The sequence below is a fragment of the Panthera tigris genome, chromosome B1, assembly GCF_018350195.1.
Source record: "Panthera tigris isolate Pti1 chromosome B1, P.tigris_Pti1_mat1.1, whole genome shotgun sequence".
NCBI lineage: Eukaryota > Metazoa > Chordata > Mammalia > Carnivora > Felidae > Panthera > Panthera tigris.
In genome coordinates this window covers 896,049-916,696 of record NC_056663.1, presented here as the reverse complement: position 1 = coordinate 916,696, position 20,648 = coordinate 896,049, and the positions used below count along the sequence as shown (strand labels likewise).

At 50.4% G+C, this 20,648-nt stretch overlaps 1 protein-coding gene across 1 annotated transcript in view; it reads right to left on the bottom strand.

Moving 5' to 3' along the window:
* DLGAP2 (DLG associated protein 2) overlaps nt 1–18,609 on the bottom strand; it is a 783,073-nt gene extending 764,464 nt beyond the window's left edge. Inside the window, exon 1 of the mRNA XM_042982841.1 lies at nt 18,542–18,609. The gene's annotated coding sequence lies outside the window, so the exon portion shown is untranslated. The remainder of the gene's footprint in view (nt 1–18,541) is intronic.
* Nucleotides 18,610–20,648: the final 2,039 nt, after the last annotated feature.

Here is a 20,648-nt window from a genome sequence, read left to right as displayed (position 1 = left end):
TTCTCCTTCAGAGCAGTCCCCAGGGTAGACTTGGAATTGTAATTGCAGATACACTCCGAGGAATTGTTATATATTTATTTAACATTCACCTCCCTCCACAGACCTTTACTCCAGCAAGAGCTGTCCTGTTGACTAAAACACACATAATGCTGAGCACGGCGCTTGGCCCATTGGGAGTTCAGAAATCACCACATCAAATGAATGCATAGACTGTAATGTTCTCTCTTGTACCCACCAGACATGCACCAGAAAGTACCTTCCAAAGGACCACATAACAACCAAATGTCTAGAAATTCAGCCTAAGTTCTCCAGATTATTACAAACTGCTAGGAAGATTTACCAGACGGAATAAAAACACATATCCTGCTGACAAAGACACGTGTCCACTCTGTGGCTGCAGACATCTAATTGCTGAGTATTCCCTTCTCTGGGAACAGAGGCTGCGAATACTGCAGCCCTGGTTTCTAACCTCTGTTCACTCGACCCTCCATGAAAGGCTTCCACACACACACAAAGAGAGCTGAGACACACAGAAATCCACACTGACGGTTTCTTTGGTGTGCAATGGCCATCCTCCTGAACGTGTGATTCTCTGCTACTTAAGGAGATATCTTTCCCTTTAAGATACAGTGAAAGGTGCCAAAGTCCAGTGGAGCTGCGACTTGGGGAAACTCCACAAGTGTTTGCAGGTGGAGCTGGCAGCTCGCTATGGTAGGACACCCATCGGGGCCCCAGGAGAGCTTGGACGTATCATTCAGACACTGCCGCCGAGAGCTGGCTCGGAAATGCCTGTGGGACCAGCCCACCTGCTCCTGACGCACTCATGCCATAGCTCAGGACCATCTCCTCCCAGCACCAGGGATTGAGGGCAGCAGCTCACTGGGGCACTGAGCCCGCCCCTCAGGAAGAGGGCTGGAAACAATGAAGGCTGTTACTGGGGCATCACTTTAAACAGGGAATCAAAGTCTATACTGTACCGTCTCCATAGCTCTGGCTCTCAGGAGCCCTGAAATGCTCACCCCCCTCACAGTCACACGGACAGGGCCACTGTCCCTCATGTGCAGCAGACCCTACAACTTGCCAGGCTTTCTCCATCATTCATCTACAGATACCTCAAGGGAAATAACGATTATTTATCTCATTTTATTATCTTGGATCATCTTAGAGGTCACACAACCATGTTTAAAAACTGGTAAATCTCCATCTGGTGCATTGATAAATTCTTTATGCCTACAATATTTGAACAGATGAACAAAGATCTCAAAGAAGCTTCTGGGCTCATATGCTGACTGCACCAAGTACTAATCTCCTCTATTGTCTCTCTGTGACTCCCTTCAATTTTGTGAGCACCTTCCACCCTCCCTATTCCTCTGGGGTTGCCTCACCTAGAACTTCTCACTCCTCGCAGACCTGCCCATAATTTCTGAAGACCTTCAGTGACACCTGCTATCTCACAGATATTCTTGACTCTTCTTTTCTACAAGGAAATGTTTACTGAACATACTGACGATTTAAATAACTTTTTTCTTCCCAGGCATTGAATGCCCCCATTTTCCTACAGAGAAAGCTTCAGTATAAATAAATTGGGCCATATTCACCCAGAAGTAACACTAAAGAACACTGAGACTTGAATCCAACAATACATGAAAAGGGTCATTCACCACAATCCAGTAAGATTATTCTAGGGTTGCAAGAATGGTTCAATATCCTCAAATCAATCAGTGTGATACAACACATTAATAAAGGATAAAAGAAACACAGGACCACCTCATGGGATGCAGAAAAAAAAATTGACAAAATTCAACATCTGTTCACGATTTAAAGAAAAAAAAAAAAAAAAAACCTCTCAACAAAGTTGGTTTAGAGAAAACACACCTGAATGTTATAAAGGCCATCTATGACGAACCCAGAGCCAATATCACATTCAATGGAGAAAAACTGGAAGCTTTTCCTCTAAAATCAGGAACAAGACAAGGATTCCCATTCTCACCACTTTTATTCAACACAGTACTGGAAGTTCTAGCCACAGCAACCAAACAACAAAAAGGCATAAAAGGCATTCAAATTGGTAAGGAAAAGTTAAACTTCCGCTATTTGCAGATGACTTACATAGCAAACCCTAAGGACTCCACCAAAAACTATGGAATTAAAGAATTCAACAAAGTTGCAGGACACAAAGTTAACATACAGAAATCTGTTGAGTTTCTATACTCTAATAATGAAGTAGCAGAAATAGAAATAAAACAATCTCACGGACAATTGCACCCCCCCAAAAAATAAAATTCCTAGGAACAAACTTAACCAAAGAGGTGAAAGACCTATACTTTGAAAGTTATAAAACACTGACAAAGAAACATGGTGACAAGAATGGAAAGACATCCAATGTTCATGGACTGGAAGAACTAATACTGGTAAAAAGTCCATAATACCCAATGCAATCTACAGAATCAACACAATCCCTATCAGAAGATGAAAGCATTTTTCACAAACCAGAATAATACCAAAATTGGTATGGAACCACAAAATACCACAAAAGGCTCAAAGCAATGCTGAGAAAGAAAAACAAATCTGAAAAACAAAACAAAACAAAAAAAAAAGAAGAAAACAATCACAGATTTCAAGAAATACTGCAAAGCTGTAGTGATCAAAACACTATGTCACTGGTAGAGAAACAGTCACATAAATCAATGGAATAGAACAGAGAGCCAGGAAATAATCCCACGCTTCCATGGTCAATTAGTCTTTGACAAAGCAGTAAAGATTATCCAATGGGAAAAGACTGTCTCTTCAACATGTGATACTAGGAAAACAAGACAGCAACATGTAGGAAAATGAAACTGGACCACTTTCTTACATGATACACAAACTCAAAATGGATTTAAAGACCTAAATGTGAGACCCCAAGTCATAACACTTCTAAAGAGGGCAGAGGCAGTAATTTCTCTGACATCAACTGTAGCAACATTTTTCTAGATATGTCTCCTTTGGCAAGGGAAACAAAAGCAAAATTCGACTATTGTGACTACACCAAAATAAAAACCTTATGCACAGCAAAGGAAACCAACAATGAAAAAGTAACCAACTGGATAGAAGATATCTGCAAATGATATATCCAATAAGTGGTTGATATTTAAAATATATAAAGAACGCATCCATCTCAATACCCCAAAATAATAATCCAATTAAAAAATGGACAGAGGACATGAATAGACACTTTTCCAAAGAAGACAAACAGATGGACAACAGACACATGAAAAGATGCTCAACATCACTCCTCATCAGGGAAACGCAAATCAAAACCACAATGAGACACCACCTCACACCTGTCAGAATGACTAAAATCAACAACGCAAGAAACAACAGGTGTTGATGAGACTGTGGAGAAAGGGGAACCCTCGTGCACTGTTGGTGGGAATGCAAACTGGTGCAGCCGCTCTGGAGAATAGTATGGAGATTCCTCAGAATTAAAAACAGAAATGCCCCATGATCCAGCAATTCCACTACTTGGTATTTGCCCAAAGAAAACAAAAACGGTAATCCAAAAAGATACACAACCCCTATGTTTATAGCAGCATTATTTACAATAGCCAAGATATGGAAGCAGCCCAACTATCCATCACCAGATGAATGGATAAAAGTATGATATACATACACACACACAACGGAATATGACTCAGCCATAAAAAAGGATGATATCTTGGCATCTGCAACAACACGGATGGGCCTGGAGTGTATTCTGCTAACTGAGATAAGTCTAAGGAACACAAATATACAATTTTACACATATGTGGAATCTTAAAAAAAAAAAAAAAAAACAAAGAACTGAACAATCAAAAAGCAGAATCAGCCTACAAATACAGAGAAGAAACTGATGGTTGCCAGAGGGCAGGTGGTTGAGGGGATGAACAAAATGGATGAAGAGGAGTGGGCGGTACAGGCTTCCAGTTCTGGAAGGAGTAAGTTAGGGAGGGGGGGGCAGAAAGGCACGGCACGGGGAACACAGTCAGTGACGCTGGAACATCTATGCTGACAGACTCAGCTGCACTTGAGGTGGCCACAGCGTGACATACAGCTGTCCAATAACTATGTTGTACATCGGAAGCTAATTAACATTGCGTGTCAACTATACTCAAATTAAAAAAAGGAAACAACACCGAGCCTAATATGCCCTGCTGTCACTCACTGTTCCTCCCGAGAGGCACGTGGCAAGTCCCTACTCTGACCCACGGGGGAACATGGCAGCACATAGGGAAACCTCTCCCCACTGCAGTCACAGGTCCTCGGCTACACCCCTGCTCCCGGACTAAGTTTTCTGGTTTGTGTCCCACACTGTAAAGGCCTCCAACTCTCCAAAGACACTGTTTGCATGTTTGCAAGAGAGGCATGATAACACTTGACCCAGATAAGTCAAGTTAAACACGCACTCTCAGCTTGCAGTCTGTGCTCTTCTAAGGTGGGGGTTCAGGAGAAGACAATCAGAGTGGAGTGACTGTGGCTTTTGCCTATATTTCTAAAAATAACCTTGAGAAACAAGGTAAGCAGGAGTCTCCTTGAACAAAGAAATGCAATATTCGAGAGGAAGACCGTCCTGAGAAGCCCAAGAGGCAGGCTGCATGCAGGGAGGCCAACAGCGGGGCGACTCTGGGCTGTGGGACGAGGGGACCCAGCCAGCCAGCATCCCACTCCACAGAGGCTTAGCCCTGAGGTACCTGCCACCCGTCAAAGTCCACATCTGCCTGACCCTTCAGGGTCCGCTGCCAGAGGCTGGCTGGGTCTTCATGGATCCCACGCTTGCTGGCCACCACTGCAGCCCCCACTCATACACTTCAAAAGGAGATCCAGTCCCCCTTACAGTGGCATCTGCTGGGTTTCTTGCTGAATGAACGGGCCCAGAGCGTGAAAGCAGGAAGACCGGCAGGTGGCACAGCTCTGGGCACACACCTGCAGCCTCAGCCCACGTTCCCTCGCGACCACACCAGATGCATCCCAGACAGATGCTCAGCAGGCCCCGCGCGCACCTGACCCCCTGGGGTCCCTGCACCAGCTGTCTGCATCAGATGCCATCGCTGAGCGCCATTCAAGGACCAGCGGTACTTGCTATCCCGTTTCCATGGCTCCCACCAGACTGGGACCCTCTGGAAGGCAAGGACCGGGCCTCACGATCCTCTCTGACTGCAGCATGTGACTCGACACAACGCGTTTCACAAAGGACGGCCAGTGAGTGAAGTGCATCGGGAGGAAATAAGAAGCTCGAGAATGTCAGATGAAGCAGAATTTTAAACTTGCCCTAAAGATCAGGAGTGAGTTAGGAAATCCAGAAAAGAGCTGGTGTGTTTTAAACCTTACAGGTCCTTTTTAAAAGTCTTTAGAAGGGGCGCCCAGGTGGCTCAGTCGGTTGAGCGTCTGACTTCAGCTCAGGTCACGATCTCACGGTCCGTGAGTTTGAGCCCCACGTCGGGCTCTGGGCTGATGGCCCAGAGCCTGGAGCCTGCTTCCGATTCTGTGTCTCCCTCTCTCTCTGCCCCTCCCCTGTTCATGCTCTGTCTCTCTCTGTCTCAAAAATAAATAAATGTTAAAAAAAAAATTTTTTTTAAGTCTTCACAACAGAAAGCGAGGACGAGTAGGGAGGACGCTGAGCTGGCAAGTTAAAGAATGGGGCAGGAGAGAGACCCCTGAACAGGAACCAGAAACAGTCAGGAGCTTGTATCCCACCAGACATTTGTGTCACAAACTATGGGAAGGGACAAGACTGCACAGCACACAGATCCTTCCAGGGCGCGGTGGCCGGGACACCATCAGCATCACTAACAGCACCTGTCTGCCGGCTGAGGTTCCGGGAGGACCGAACTTCCAGGCTCCAGCACCTTCGCCGGCTCACCTTGTCCATCAAGAAGACAGTGCAGCCCGTCCGACAGTTCGGAAAAGGTCTATTTTGGGGCTGGACATTTTTCAGACACTAAATTTAGCCAGCTTGAGTTCTTCTTAAAAAAATGCTATCCCATTCAGCCTTTTGAAACAGGAAATCTACATTTCATTATAAAGTCGGAACACAGTGTTCTCTGATCAGCTGTGGAGCGCAGGGGAAAGCGAGCGTTAGGGACGGCACACTTGGCAGATAAAAATGCCCCACGGGGGTATTTTGGGAAAGCTGAAGGCATACAAACGAATGGGCTCATGCTCAGATGCCTGATAATCAAATATTGAAAGTGTGTGGCCATTAATTATTTTTAAAATAACCTATTTTGCGAGTTTAAAAGAGTGATTTTGAATTTACCTTTTTGTGACCTTTTGTTAGTGAGTTTGACCATTCTTGAATGCTTATTGACACCATGAACTCCTTCATTAACTTCCTGCTAATCCTCGCCCATTTTTTTTAATTTTTTTTTTAATGTTTATTTATTTTTGAGACAGAGAGAGACAGAGCATGAACGGGGGAGGGTCAGAGAGAAGGAGACACAGAATCGGAAACAGGCTCCAGGCTCTGAGCTGTCAGCACAGAGCCTGACACGGGGCTCGAACTCACGGACCATGAAATCATGACCTGAGCCGAAGTCGGATGCTTAACCGACTGAGCCACCTAGGCGCCCCTCCTCGCCCATTTTTATGCACCCATGAAAATAATCTTTATATATAAAGGATATTAGCCCATTAAGGATGAGATCAACGTGCTACCAAGCTCAGCATGGTGAGCACCGAACTTTTCTGATGTTCCTTCCCTTGGCTCTCAGGGCTCTTAAACTTGCACAGCCCTGTCCTGAGCCACAGTCAGCACATGCTTGCCCCCTTTTCCCAGAATGTGCTGAGCACTCAGGCCCAGGCTGGTGGGGGTACTCGGCTCTGCAGGGAGAGGCCTCCACTGGCTGGAAACTGGTAGCCTGCCCTCATTTAGAAGCACATCTCTGAGGGTGTGATTACATTGGGGACCCTAAGATGAGGCAACACTCCTGGGTCATCCGGGTGGGTTCCAGATCCGATGACAAGAGTCTCTCAAAGAGAGAGACTGGAGAGAAACAGGAGTCACAGACAAGAAGCCACATGAAGACAGAGGCAGAGACCGGAGTGAGGGGGGTCTGTGCAGGGAGCACAGCTCGGGGATGCCTCCATCTCGGACTTCTGGTCCCCAGAAATGCGACAGGACACACGTCTATTTTAAACCACTAGCTTGTGGTAATCTGTCACAGCAGCCCGAATCAACTACATGCACCCTTTAATCCAATCATTCATTTTCTGGGAATTTACTAGAGGAAAATTACCTAGATTTCCAGAAAAGATCAGAAAAGCTATTAACAGCAACATAATGGCCAAAATTTTTGGGAAGCCACTTTAACAACAGGGGAATATCTAAATAACACTGCACACTGGATTACTACACTTCAAATAAAATCAACTCAAAAAATGTTTTGAAAATATGGGCACAGTCTCAGAAAGGAGTATGAAGTGAAAAACATGCTATAGCTCCCAATTTTGATTTAAAAAACAGTAAGATAGGGGCACCTGGGTGGCTCAGTGGGTTAAGCGTCTAACTCTTAATCTTGACTCAGATCATGATCTCACCATTCGTGAGTTTGAGCCCCACATCAAGACTCTGTGCTGACAGCACAGAGCCTGCCTGGGATTCTCTCTCTCTCATTCTCTCTCTGCCCCTCCCCCACTGTCTCTCTTCTACCCGTCCCTCTCTCTCTGTCTCAAAATAAATAAATAAACTTGGAAAAAAACAAAGTTTAAAAAATAATAAGATGGGAAGGAAGCATGTAAGACAAAAACAATGATTGTTTCTAGGTCATGGAATTATTGGTAACTTTTAAGTCATTAATACGTGCTTCTCAAAAATTTCTAAATGTTTACCCTAAATTATCCAGTGACTGGAAAAAGAAAAGAGAATGTATGAATGTCACCCAGCTAGCCTCCAATTTCTCCACCAGCTAAGGGAGAGGAGAGCCTACATCATAGTAGAGGTTTCAAAAAGCGGTAGAAATGCAAGAGACAACAGCATCTGGCAGCCAAGCAAACACGTTACTGAGGTTGACGATAAGACACTGGCCCCTGGGTTCTGCCTGTTCTTGCTCCCCGAGAAGACCCTACATACTTTACAAAGAATAGCCTACATCTAAAATAGAGGGAGACTCTGGGGCCCCTGGGTGGCTCAGTTGGCTAAGTGTCCGACTTCAGCTCAGGGCATGATTTCGTGGTTCGTGTGTTCGAGCCCCAGGTCAGGCTCTGTGCTGACAGCTCAGAGCCTGGAACCTGCTTCGGATTCTGTGTGTGTGTCTCTCTCTCTGCCCCTTCCCCACTCGCACTGTCTCTGTTTCTCAAAAATGAATAAACATTAAAAAAAAATACATAAAATAAAATAAAATAAAATAAAATAAAGGGAAATTCCAAAGTGCTGGAACGAAAGCTCACAGGCAGAGCCAAAGGAAGAGACTGTGCACTGCTGACAGTAATCCAAGGCGTCCTTAGTGGACACTCCTCACGTGTCACTGCTCACCCTCATTCGACCCAAGGTACCTATGTAGCTATGTGTCATAAGCGGTACAAGATCTTAGGGGTCTCACCTTCTCCGCAGTTTGGACTCCGGTGATTTATGGGCGAAGGCCAGGTCTTCTCCTTGGCGCAAAGAATAGGACAAGATGCACTTGCCTGGCCGGCGTTCTGCATGGTCCGCAGCCACCCCAATCCAGGGGCCTGCATGTGCCCCGGGGTAGCTGCATGGAAGCTCCATGCTGACAACTAGGCTGTGATGGGGTCCCACAGATCCTGCCAGTGAGCGGCCAAGGCTCCTGTCTTCCTGAAGCCTGATTCTCAGCTTTTCTTAGGTCTGTAAACCGGTCCAGGTCCTTCCAGTGGATTCTCTCCTGCTTAAATTAGCAGGGATTTATTTCCGGTACTTGAGAGCAGAGAACTCTAACTGGTAAATCCACTGTTGAATGAACATATGATCGCTGACCAATGACAGGCTAGGTCCTGTGGCGTTAGTGGCTTTTCACGGGGGGCCTATCGTTCCCTACTTGCAATCTTTTACTGGACAGACGCATCGAGAATTCCTCTAATTCCTCTAAGAATTCTACTATTCTTCTACGCAAGTGTTATGTGGAGAAGCTATCGAGTCAGAAGAGCGGTGTATTTGAGGCTGTACATAGAACATGGAACAGCCACCCGCCTTCCTGGTTTCTGGGGGAAACCAGCTCCCCCCCCCAACCTCCCCCATGTAGCCTCATAGCAGCCAGGTGCAGCCCACCCCACGATGGGCAGGGTTGATGTTAATCCAAGTGATGGCCCTGTCATTCTCTCCAGTAACTGGTCCAGAGGGGCCTGGAGAAGAGGTCAAATCTTCTGGAAACCCTCCAGGCAAGGTCTCTTCAGTCAGAAAAATGAAGCAAGGAAGGGGTCTCAAAAGTGGTCATCTGATCACAAAAACTTCCTCCTCTTTCTGGCCCCGCAGGGCTCTGCACCCACCGCCAACCTTGCAAGCAACCTGGCAGGTGACAGAGGCCAAGGGGAAGGAGAGGTGGCAGGTGGTCTGAGGCCCTGCCCCCCAGCTGTGCCCCACGAGGTCCTCCGGGTGCCTTGCTCTCCTGGTTACATGAGCACAGAGACCCTGGAAGCCTCGAGTGAGGACAGCAGAGCCACAGAGAGAACCTGGGTCCAGAACCCCCGGTCTGGGGAAAGCACTCACTGACCAGGAACCCTGTTCTGACCTGACCTGAGCTAGAAGCCAAGCTCTGCCGCAGAGCTAACGAACACTGTCACTTTGTGACAGTGATTGGTGGGGTCCCCAACAGGGGGGGGGGGCCAGTCCTCTCCTCCCACCAGCTGTGGTCACACCTGGGAGTGACGGCCGCCTTCACCATTCAGGCTCAGACCTACACAGTGAAGACCGCAAACAGGACAGGCACAAAGCAGGATCCCTGGTGACATGCTGCCCACCACCCCTTGTGACAAGAGAGACACACGTCCTGTTTCAGTCATTCTGTGTGGGACTGTCACCGGAGGCCAAACGCATTCTGATACAATCAGAAAAAGAGAAACCAAGAGATCATCAACCTAGGTGGCATCACGGACGACAGTCAGAGCTCTGATCAGTATTCACCTGTCAACGAACACGGAAGGAGCAGCAGGGGACAGGGCATGTTAGGGGCTTGGGACACTGCGGTGACCAAAATTCACAGGACCCTGTCCCCTCCAATCCTGTCCCCTCACACACCCCCGTCACTTCACACACCCCCGTCCCCTCACACACCCCCGTCCCCTCACACACCCCTGTCCCCTCACACTGCGACCCCATCCCCTCACACACTCCCGTCGCCTCACACTGTGACCCCGTCCCCTCACACACCCCCTACCTTCGCAGAGCTGATATTCCAGCAGAGGCACGCGGGAAGCGTCCAGCTCCCCAGCTCCGCCACACCACACGTGTGACCCTCGGCACGTCACCTGCCCTCCCTGCCCGGGTCTCCTCATGCACCACGTGCGGGCGCCGACCTCCCAGGACCAGAGCAGGGAAGACGGGTCCGTGTGTCACGCGCTCCGCACGGACTCGGCACTGCTGGTTGTCACGGGCCGGGGACAAACGCCCCAAAATAAAGAACTCACAGCGCGTCGGACGGGAACTAGGGAGCACTCCCTGACAGGGTGCCGCGCGGGGAGGGGTGACCGCCGGGTCCGGGAGCACGGGGGCAGGGGCCAGGGCTGAGCTGAGGCCCCGACGGCGGGACACGGCCCAGCCTGGAACCGGGCAGAGGGGTCCGACATGAGCAGAGAAACGCGGGGCGAGGACAGCGATCCGGGGGGCTCACGGAGTCGGGCGGGTCTGCGGTGTAGATCGTAGATTGCAGTGGGCAGCCGCCCCTCTCACAACACCAGAGCTGAGAAGGGGTGAGGCGCAGCCCCCACCGGGGCCGCTGCGCGTCCTTCCCATCCTTTTTCTCTGCTCAGGCCAGGGACGCTTCCGGGACACGGGGCGACGGTGTCCCCGCTCCTCCTAATCCGCCTTCTTCACTTGACGTGCCACGGACGCCTTTCTGTGGTCCCAAGTACTCACTTTCGTCTTAACGGGTGTTGACTTTTCTATCCCGTGACGGTAACATAGCGAATCTATCTAATGTTTTAGTATTCCTGTTTTCCAACATTTGACTATGAAACAAAGCTGGAGTGAACATCGCTTAGGTAATTTCCTATAAATCCATGACTATTTTCTTAGGATATGTTCCCAGAGGTGAAATTGCTGGCACTAGTTATACACAAAAGAAGTTTTTGTTTTAAATGAGTGCTGTGACTGTTAATAAAATATCATTAGAGAAACAAGTGGATAAATTGAACACTAAAATATACTGTTCGGTGGCTCAAAATACCTATACAATCTGTCTTTCGCAACAAAAATAAAACTTTTGAATCTAATGACAGTGATGACCTAGAACGTTAGATCATACAGCCAGGAATGTTATGCTAAAATAGCCACAATGGAAGTTTGAAGAAGCAATATTCAACTGTTTATGAAAATCTCTAAGTTATCACACTATATATATTCCACACTTAAGAGTCAGCAAACAGATGCTCAAAAGTTTTGTTCAGAAACTGCCAACTACAAAGAATGTCAGAAAAATGGAAATTATTTTCAAAGAGCCAAAAGTTTCACTATTTTGTCAAATGAAAAAGATAAACCACCTACTGATGTGTCTGTAAATTCCCCAGCTTGGTCAGCCTCATACCCTCTGAGAAAGAGGATGGAGCCTCTCCTGCAGGGCACCAAGGAGGTAACTGGTTGTGGATTCACTTACTCAAATACCTATTGAGCGATAGGACCTAAAACGCTCTGTAAACCGTAGGGGGGGGGTCCAGATCCCCCCGGTGCACTGCTTCTCCTCCACACCATGGACAGAGCTGGGCAACTGGCACGTGGAAGCATGAGGAGCACAAAGCATGGTCTTCCATGAAATAATCCCGAAGAGAGGCACCAAGAACCACAGGGATAACTTGCTTCCCGCATCGAAAGAACCCGTCAACGGGGAAGCTGCAATTCAAGGAGTTCTGAAAAGATAAATCGAGGACAGCACACAAAAGAAACAATGGTTAAGTGTGGACAGAAGCCTGGAATCATTCTGCTCATGGCCAAGTCAGGAAAGAGGAAACCAAGCAGTGACGGGATCTGACAACAGAGCCTCAAAACCCATGGGAGGAGCCATGGGGACGAAGGAAGAGAAAGAGACATAAGGTCAGATCTGGGACACCCATTGTGCCAGGCTGGGTCCCCCCATTGCGCTTTCAGGCACCGTCACAGATAGCTAGATAGATGGGGAGGCAAGGACGCATGAGACCAGCATCCTCCTTCAAAAGCTGTCATTCTGAAAGGGAAGTAAAGGGTTAATCACAGTGCAATCTGAGGTTTACTATAATAGTAGATGCACAGGGAGAGTTACCTAGCCGATGTCACAGGGTCAGGAAAGTTACCACAATGGCTTCTAAGCTCTTACGTGGAGACTGAGTACCACTCTCCAAAGTGTGGGGGGAGGACAGAGACAGGAAGTGGCCTTGGGGTTGGAGACCATACCCACGATGACCCCATTCACCTGGGGTCACATTTGGACAACACAGTCCCTCATCTTTGACTAAGACATGTTCACTGGGCATGTCTATGCAGGTATGAAGATACGGAAGAGCTAAGAAACCTGAGATGTCCACAGGATATTCAACCCACAAACACTAAACTACAGCAGGTTAGGGCATGAGGCAAAGTCAGGCAGACACGGCTCCTGAACCCACACCTCTCCTCTGGTCATGGAGACAACATGGAAATACTGGAGGAGGTCACTGTGGCCTCCTGTAGGTCAGGTCTGTACATTCTGCTTTCCATGTCTTTCATGGTCTACTGAAAGATGCACTCATGAAAACACTTCTGTATCTGTACAACTCTTACATCTGGCACAACCTCAAACCCTCGCTGTAAAGTCTACCAGGAGAACATCGTGATTTAGCGCTAAGGACGATACTTTCTTCACTGAAAAACAAGTATGCCAAGTCCAGCCCATAAGGTGATCATGTGAGGTCCTGTATTTTCTGGTTTTCGTTGACTTGGTAAAAAGGAAACTCAGTCAAATTGTATGCCCAAAGAATCATGTGAACCTTCGTAGTTGCCACACTTGTTTGCTCTCATTGTCTATCAGTATTTTAGCCTTGTCTTTTGTGGTTAACTCAGGTGAAAACATTTTGGAAATAAGCAGCAAAATAGATACACAAGTAAGAGTAGAAATAATAAATACCTAGGTTATGGGAACTCCGAGAGTCGCTTGATTGCACCCAACAGAGGATGGTGCACACTGGGCTCCACTGTGACTTCATGACGCAAACAGTCAACACTCGCCGAGCACTTACGGCACACCGTTCTACGTGCTCTACGGCCATCAATTCCTTCAAACGTCAGGACAGTCCCACAGAGTTACTTGCATCTGTCCCTCTCTTAGGGACAAAGGACTGCCATAGACTGAAGTCAAATCAACTGGCCCTGGGCTGCCCAGCAGGTGAGACTCCAGAGCCCGCACTCTTCACCACCATGTACACTGCCCACATGGACCCTGTCAGTCGGTGCCAAGCTAAATCAGTAGGACCCACGTTCCTTAAGCACGAGAGGATGAGCTTATTTGCCCGGCTTATGTTCTCTATGGACCCCAAAGGGATCATTGCAGCATGGCTGTTTTTGTGCAGAGTATGTACCTCATCATAAAGATTATGACCAATTACATTTACAAAGTTACTTTTTAAAATATTTGCTGCAATTTTATGGATGGGATGACTGAAAAGGCTTACTCCTCTTTGGCAAAGATTTTCTTTCTTTTTTTTTTTCCGTGGATACACATGAAAGGGTCTATCAGACAAAAATATCACCTCAAGATGGACCAATCTTACACCACAAGGAAAGCTTTAACGTAGACATTTTGGAGAAACTAAAAAATCCTCACATCTCATCTTGTAGTCAGGGACAGAAAACCCAATTCAAACTGGGGTAGATTTCCTGGTTTATATAACCGAATATCAAGCAGTAATGACGCCTCATGCACAATACGCTCTTGAGACTAAGTGGTCTCCACCCACAGCCAGAGCCCTGCTGTCCCTCACAGACTGGTATTCCCTGCAAGGTGGCTTCCTTTTCAGAGAGGCCACCCCTCCAGGTTGTGAGTTTATGGCAAGGACTCCAGGGCCCACATCTTTTTAGCTTGGCTTCCTAAAGTTTCCCACTCCTCACAATGCATATGCCAGTTCTGGGCTCAAAGGAAAGGTCAAGTTCCACAGGGATGCTCTTACTCCTGAGGCAGGGCCGGGGCTGTGACTTCCTTTAGGCCACGGGGAGCCCGCCTCTAAACAGAGGGCAGACCACCCCAGCCAAGCCCTCAAAGTGGGCACAGGGGACCCTCCAAAGGAAATAGATGGCCTCACGGAAGGGTGAATTTACACCGCATGGCAAGTACAACAGAGGCTGGTCTAGAGAGTTTATCTCCTTCAAGATGCATCCAGAAAGACAGAGAGCTCAAAGTCCAATGTGACGGTTTAGATATCCCTGGCAAACACTCGCGGGGAGACACGTTCTCTGAAGCGCTTGGTGGGAATTGTCGGAACAGCCAGAGAAACGGGCAGGCACCGCTCCAGGCCTGAAAGTCAGGAGACGCCAAGGGGCCCACGGGAGGCTCACCGCCAGCACCTTTTTCGGAAGCCGGTGAAGCCAGCACACGCGGGACTGGCGCTCACAGAGAAGAACAGGGTTTCACTCACCACGTCCACTTGCCTAGCCAAGGAGACGGATGCTGACAACATCTGTGACCTGGCCCAGCCGGGACGCCCAGGGAGGGAGAGGGGGCTGGAAACGTCAGGGCTCTTCCACGGGCAGATGCAGGAGGCAAGCGGGAGGCAGTACACCCTGCAACCCCACCCTCTTCACCCAGAGCACACGGGCCGGCTCCCTACACACGACTGCTCTGGTCACGAGTGAACACGGAGCACCGGGCCCATTCGCTGTTGTCACAAGCACCCGCCCAACGAGCACACACACGTGAGAAGCTGGTGTTCAGCTAGGACCACGGTGAGAGGACACAACACACCCATAAAACCGTGGTGGACGAAGAAGGACTTTTAAGTTCCCCAAGTGTTTGGCCCACTAGCTTCCTGTATGGGAGCCTATAGTTCTCTTATTTTTTTTTTTCAACGTTTTTTATTTATTTTTGGGACAGAGAGAGACAGAGCATGAACGGGGGAGGGGCAGAGAGAGAGAGGGAGACACAGAATCGGAAACAGGCTCCAGGCTCCGAGCCATCAGCCCAGAGCCTGACGCGGGGCTCGAACTCACGGACCGCGAGATCGTGACCTGGCTGAAGTCGGACGCTTAACCGACTGCGCCACCCAGGCGCCCCATGGACTTTTAAGTTCCCGAAGTGTTTGGCCCACTAGCTTCCTGTATGGGAGCCTATAGTTCTCTTATAACCAACATACTGGCAATGCTCTAAAGAGACTCCCATCTGTCCAAAACGATGAATCACAGTTCTTTTTATTGTATCCACCGAATGACCCTGGCATATCCATTCCAAGGGCCAATAAATAATACTTTAAATTATTTTGCCTTCAAAATCTATACTCCAAGTATTCACCACTCAGCTTCTTCAGTAATCATGAAGTCTTCCTCACGTAGGCACGAGATGTAAGATAATCTGCCAAAAACAGACATAAGAAAACCTCTAATGATATTAATCATATGAGAACACTTTTGTTTCAGAACTGGTGTGGTTCTGGACATCTGGGATCCAACGGGACCCAAATGCTGCAAAGCATGTTTTTGCTCTTAATATTTAATTTGGAATTTCCCCCAATTTCACAAACAAAGTAGACAAAAATAAGAGAAGCAAGAGAGTGCCATAGAAGGACATATTTCTGTCCCTGGGGAGATATAATGCAAAGTGTCCCGAATGCTATAAAAATAAACGCTTTTTAATTCACCTAAATCATCAGGACATCAGCCATGCCAAACCAGTGGTGAATGAAGACATGTTTCCTTCTGTCTCGGGCACAACTACTTTGGACAACTCTAGCGTAAGTACCAAGTTTCTTGGAAGGAAAGGGAATACATGATTAACAGAATGAAAAGTTGGCTTAGACAGCTTTTCTGAGCAAACATCTCTGTGGTGAGAAAACACTCATTTGAATCCATGGTCACCTTGGATTACCATCTGGGGCAGTATCTGGCTCGCTCAGCGTACCCTGTAACTGACAGTGATCCTGCAGATGTGACATCACTAGAGGAAGTCACTCAAGGCTTACTGACTTCTTCACCAGGAACAGAGGGTTTCAGGAGGAGAGTTCATGAAGGGGCAGAGAGGCTCACAGACACAGAGTGGGCCTCCCCTGACAGGTGATTGGTGACAGTAAACCACGCTTTACAGACCTTCTCAAGCTGGACAAGACATCCGCAGTGCTCTAGAAACAGGCAGTGTGCTTTAGGACAGGACTTCCTCCCCTACCTTCGTTCATTAGGTCCGTACTTTGCCCAGATGTGCCCGAGCAGACCGTATTCCCCAGTGCTGGCTAGTCGTGTTCCCTGATGTGAGGCATAAAATATTCCAATTTGTTCTCCTCCAAGCAATGAAAAAGTCACATCATCTAAAAGGACGTGGTACACGCTCCACAATTACTGCTGGAGCCAAGTCTGTGAGTCACCCAGTGCCTGCACAAGACAATTTGGCTACTGGAAAACCCTGATTAATGGCATTTTTTGAACACAAGAATAACAACATGACCTGCCAACAATCACCAGTTTTTCATCAATTCACCATTTTCTGCCTCAGTTATTACCTATTGCCTTACCCTGAGACTATTTAGGAAGCAAAATGAAAATGGCATTGTAAGGCATATGAACCTCACATGTAAATGTGGCTCCTTCCAAAGTGGGGAGAGGGGGTGTGTGTGACGTCAGCCTTGTGACTGGAGGAAGAGAGTCCCCGCTGGAGGAGGTGCATGGACTCCCCTAGGCTGTGCTGGGAGCCTGGGGATTCTCTAGTCACTAATACGACTAATTTAATTCACCATCTGCAAATAAGTACCAGGTCCCCGAGTTCCAACCACATGCCATGCTCCCCAAGGACACACTGCCAGCAAAAAACCAAGACCCCAGGGATGAGGCCCCCAGAAAAGTCCTTGTCTGAAGTCCTCTGAGCTCCCCTGCCTTGGCTTCCAAGGGGACAAAGCACTGAGTTTACATTCCGAGCTCCAAAACCACACCAGCCCTCGCCCGCAGCCTTAACACCACCAACGAAGAATTCATTCGCTACCCATCGCTTGATTTGTAATCAATACAAGACAGCCCAGGCTGAGAAGTCACGAATTCCTGATTCCAAGCCCCGGCCGGGATCGCCATTCGTTAGGCAGAAGAGACCACAGGCGGCTGGAATCACAGCAGCTGACAAGTGTGGAAGAGCGGCTGCTTGGAGTTTCCCATGCAGATCTCCAGCCACCCACAGGCTCTCTCCCCTCTCCACCTGCGCCCCCTCCCATCTCCACGCGCGCCCTCTCCACCTGCAAGCCCCTCCCCTCTCCACCTGTGCCCTCGCCCCTCTCCACCCACAGACCTCTGCTCTCGCCACCTGCAGACATCTCCTGCCTCCACTTGGGCCCTATTCTCTCTCCGCCTGCACCCTCTCCCCTTTGCACGTGGCCCTCTCCATCTACAGACCTCCTTGACCTCTGAGACACTCTGCCCGGTGGCCCCCTCCCGACCTCTCCTAACTCTTTCTCCTAACCTTCCCCCCGCCCCCGGCCCCCCGTCCAGCTGGCTCCAAGCCTCTGGGCGCAGCACGCGCAAGAAGGGCTGCCAGGTGGGCTGGGGCACCCTCCCCAGCCCGGCCCCACCTGCCCGCGCACGCAGAGCCCGTGCCTGCCGCCCCCACCCCTGGCAGCGCAGGATGCAATAATTACATCCTCATTATTTCTCTGCGATCGTTAGCGAGCGAGCCGAGAACAGCAACAGCCGCTGCCGGGGGAGGCTTGGTTACAAAACCCTGCGCCGGGAGCTCCGCGCTTAGCAACCGCCCCGAAAAAAGCCCGGTGCTCGCGCTCCCACTTGAAGAGCGGGGCGGCGGCCACCCCCTCCCCGCGCTGCAGCCGCTGCGACCCGGCAGAAGTGGCCCCTCCGCCCAGCCCGGCCCGCGCCCCATGCAGGCGCAGCCCAGGCTCCCGGCCTCCCCCACCCCCCTCCCTCCGACCCTCCCTAATCCTGACCAGCGACCCCCTGCGCCCCGGTGCCCTGGCCGCTGCCCCGCGGGAGCCGGACGCCGCCCCCTCCTCGGGCTCCCGCAGCTTGCCGGCCGAGCGCAGCCCGTCCCGCCTCCGCGGTGCCCGCACCGCACCCACACCCCGAGAGCCCAGGGTCCGGGGACCCCCGGCCACCGCCGGCGACGCGCCCAGCCCGAGCGAGGGACGAGGCCGCCCGCGCAGCTCGGGACCCCGTGCCCAGGCTGCCCTGGGGTCCCTGCCCGCGCCCCACGCAGAGCCCAGACCCGCCGGTTCGCACCTTCCTCAGCGCAGACATCCTCGGGCGCTCAGAGTTCAGTAGGTCCGGGGCGACATGGCGCGTGGCCCGTCCGTCCGCCCGTCCGTCCGTCCGCGGGGCCGCTGCCGCCGCCGCCGCGCGCTCCGACCGCGCTCGAGCCCGGCGCACGGTCGGAGCTCACCGCCGGCGCCTGCGCACTGGGCGCCCGGGGAGGCCGGGCGCGCTGGGGGGCGGCCGGCGCGCGGCGGCATCTGGGGAGGGGCCAGGCCCGCGCCCGGGGGAGCCCAGGCCCGCGCGCCGCGCCCCCGGCCGCCCCGCCCCGCCCCGCCCCGCCCGCCGGCGCGCAGGCCACGCCCCGGACGCCACCTGTTGCGCCGGGCGCCCGCGAAGGCTGCGGACGCGAGGAGCTCGGCCGGCGGTCCCGCGGCTCCGGCGCCGCCCGCGGGAGAGTGCCCGAGCGCCGCGAAGTTAGCGCGCGGATCCCACACGTGCCTCGGCCCCCGGCGAGCAGCACCACGCGCTCCGGGTCCCGAGGAGGAACGCGCGCCCAGGTGAAGTCGGCTCCGGACCCAGATGCTCCCTAGCCTGGGAGGACTCGGGAGAACACGCGTGCTCCCGCTGCTGGCAAGGGTGTGCCGCCGTTGTGTCCGTCCTGCGGCTGGGGGTGCCCCGAAGCCGAGCCTCCTCCTCCCTCCGTGGGCGCACTGTCCTGTGCAGTAACTGTGCGTGGTGTCCGCAGGGAAGACGGGGTGCACCATGGCGGCCCCAGGAACAGCCTTCTCTGTAGTAGGAAACCTGGGCGCAGAGCGGCGAGCATCATCCGTGGGGTCTGGCCGCCTCCGTGCGTTTGCTCTCAGCAACACCGAGAAGACAGCGGCCAAGGGAGGAGGAAGGATTAATTCAGCACAAGTTGCATCGACAACCTGAGCGATCTGGACAACTGAGCGACATTGGCCGTATTTCGATAAACCTTCATTAAATACGTGGGAATGCCTTTCCAAGACCAGATGGCCGGCAGTCAAGGAGGGTCATCCGCCAGAGACCTCCCTGCTCCGCTGGGAACCGGAAGCCAAGTGTTCTTGCTCCCCTTTGCGCCCTTGCGGTAACGTGCCTGGAGCAGGTCAGGGGGGCCCCTTGTAACACTTCTGAAAGAACACACCCCTCCACATCTCCCCCTGGGTTGTCGGCAAGTCTGAGCTGCCAGAACAGCGAGGCCGGCAAGATGAAGGTTCATAGGAAAATGGACAGGGACCAGAAAAGGAAGCAGGTGATCAAAAATGTTTGGAGAGGGATGAACCAGCCTTTTCCAGAAATTCCAGGACCTTTAAACAAAAGCCCTGTCTCCATAAGAGTTCTTCTTCATAGAACTGATCACTCCTGTTAATCCGTTGCATTTTATTTGACAGCAAAGTTCCAAGTGCCAAGGGTTGTGGATACAAGATGAATCAGAGAAACCTGTTCACAGTCGCATTTCTCTGCAGTGTTTCTAGCATCTTCCAATTTGTCTCTGCAGTCAAAACCCATGAATCATGTGTGCCAATCTCTACCAGAAGTCTAGATTCTACATCAATTTTTTAACAAAAAATTTCCTTCCCTCCTCTCCATATTTGTCCCCAACCGTTCCTCTTTTCGAGATTCATGTATTCATTCATTCATGCTACAGCAACGACAAAAATAACGACAATGTGCTGAGTGTCTGTCATGTCTCCGTACGTGAGCCAAACACAGAAACAGCCACTGGTCCTTGGAGCTTGCGGTCCAGGGAGGGCGTCAGTTTTTAAAATTGTAATTTGTTTTTTTTTTTTAATTTTTTTCAACGTTTTTTTATTTATTTTTGGGACAGAGAGAGACAGAGCATGAACAGGGGAGGGGCAGAGAGAGAGGGAGACACAGAATCGGAAACAGGCCCCAGGCTCCGAGCCATCAGCCCAGAGCTTGACGCGGGGCTGGAACTCACGGACCGCGAGATCGTGACCTGGCTGAAGTCGGACGCTTAACCGACTACGCCACCCAGGCGCCCCTAAAATTGTAATTTGTAATGATATTACTGTTCAACTGCTTCTCAGAAGGACAGATGTGGGGTGTTGGTGGAGAAGGTAAAGAGGGCAGCTCCTACAGCGTGGGGTGT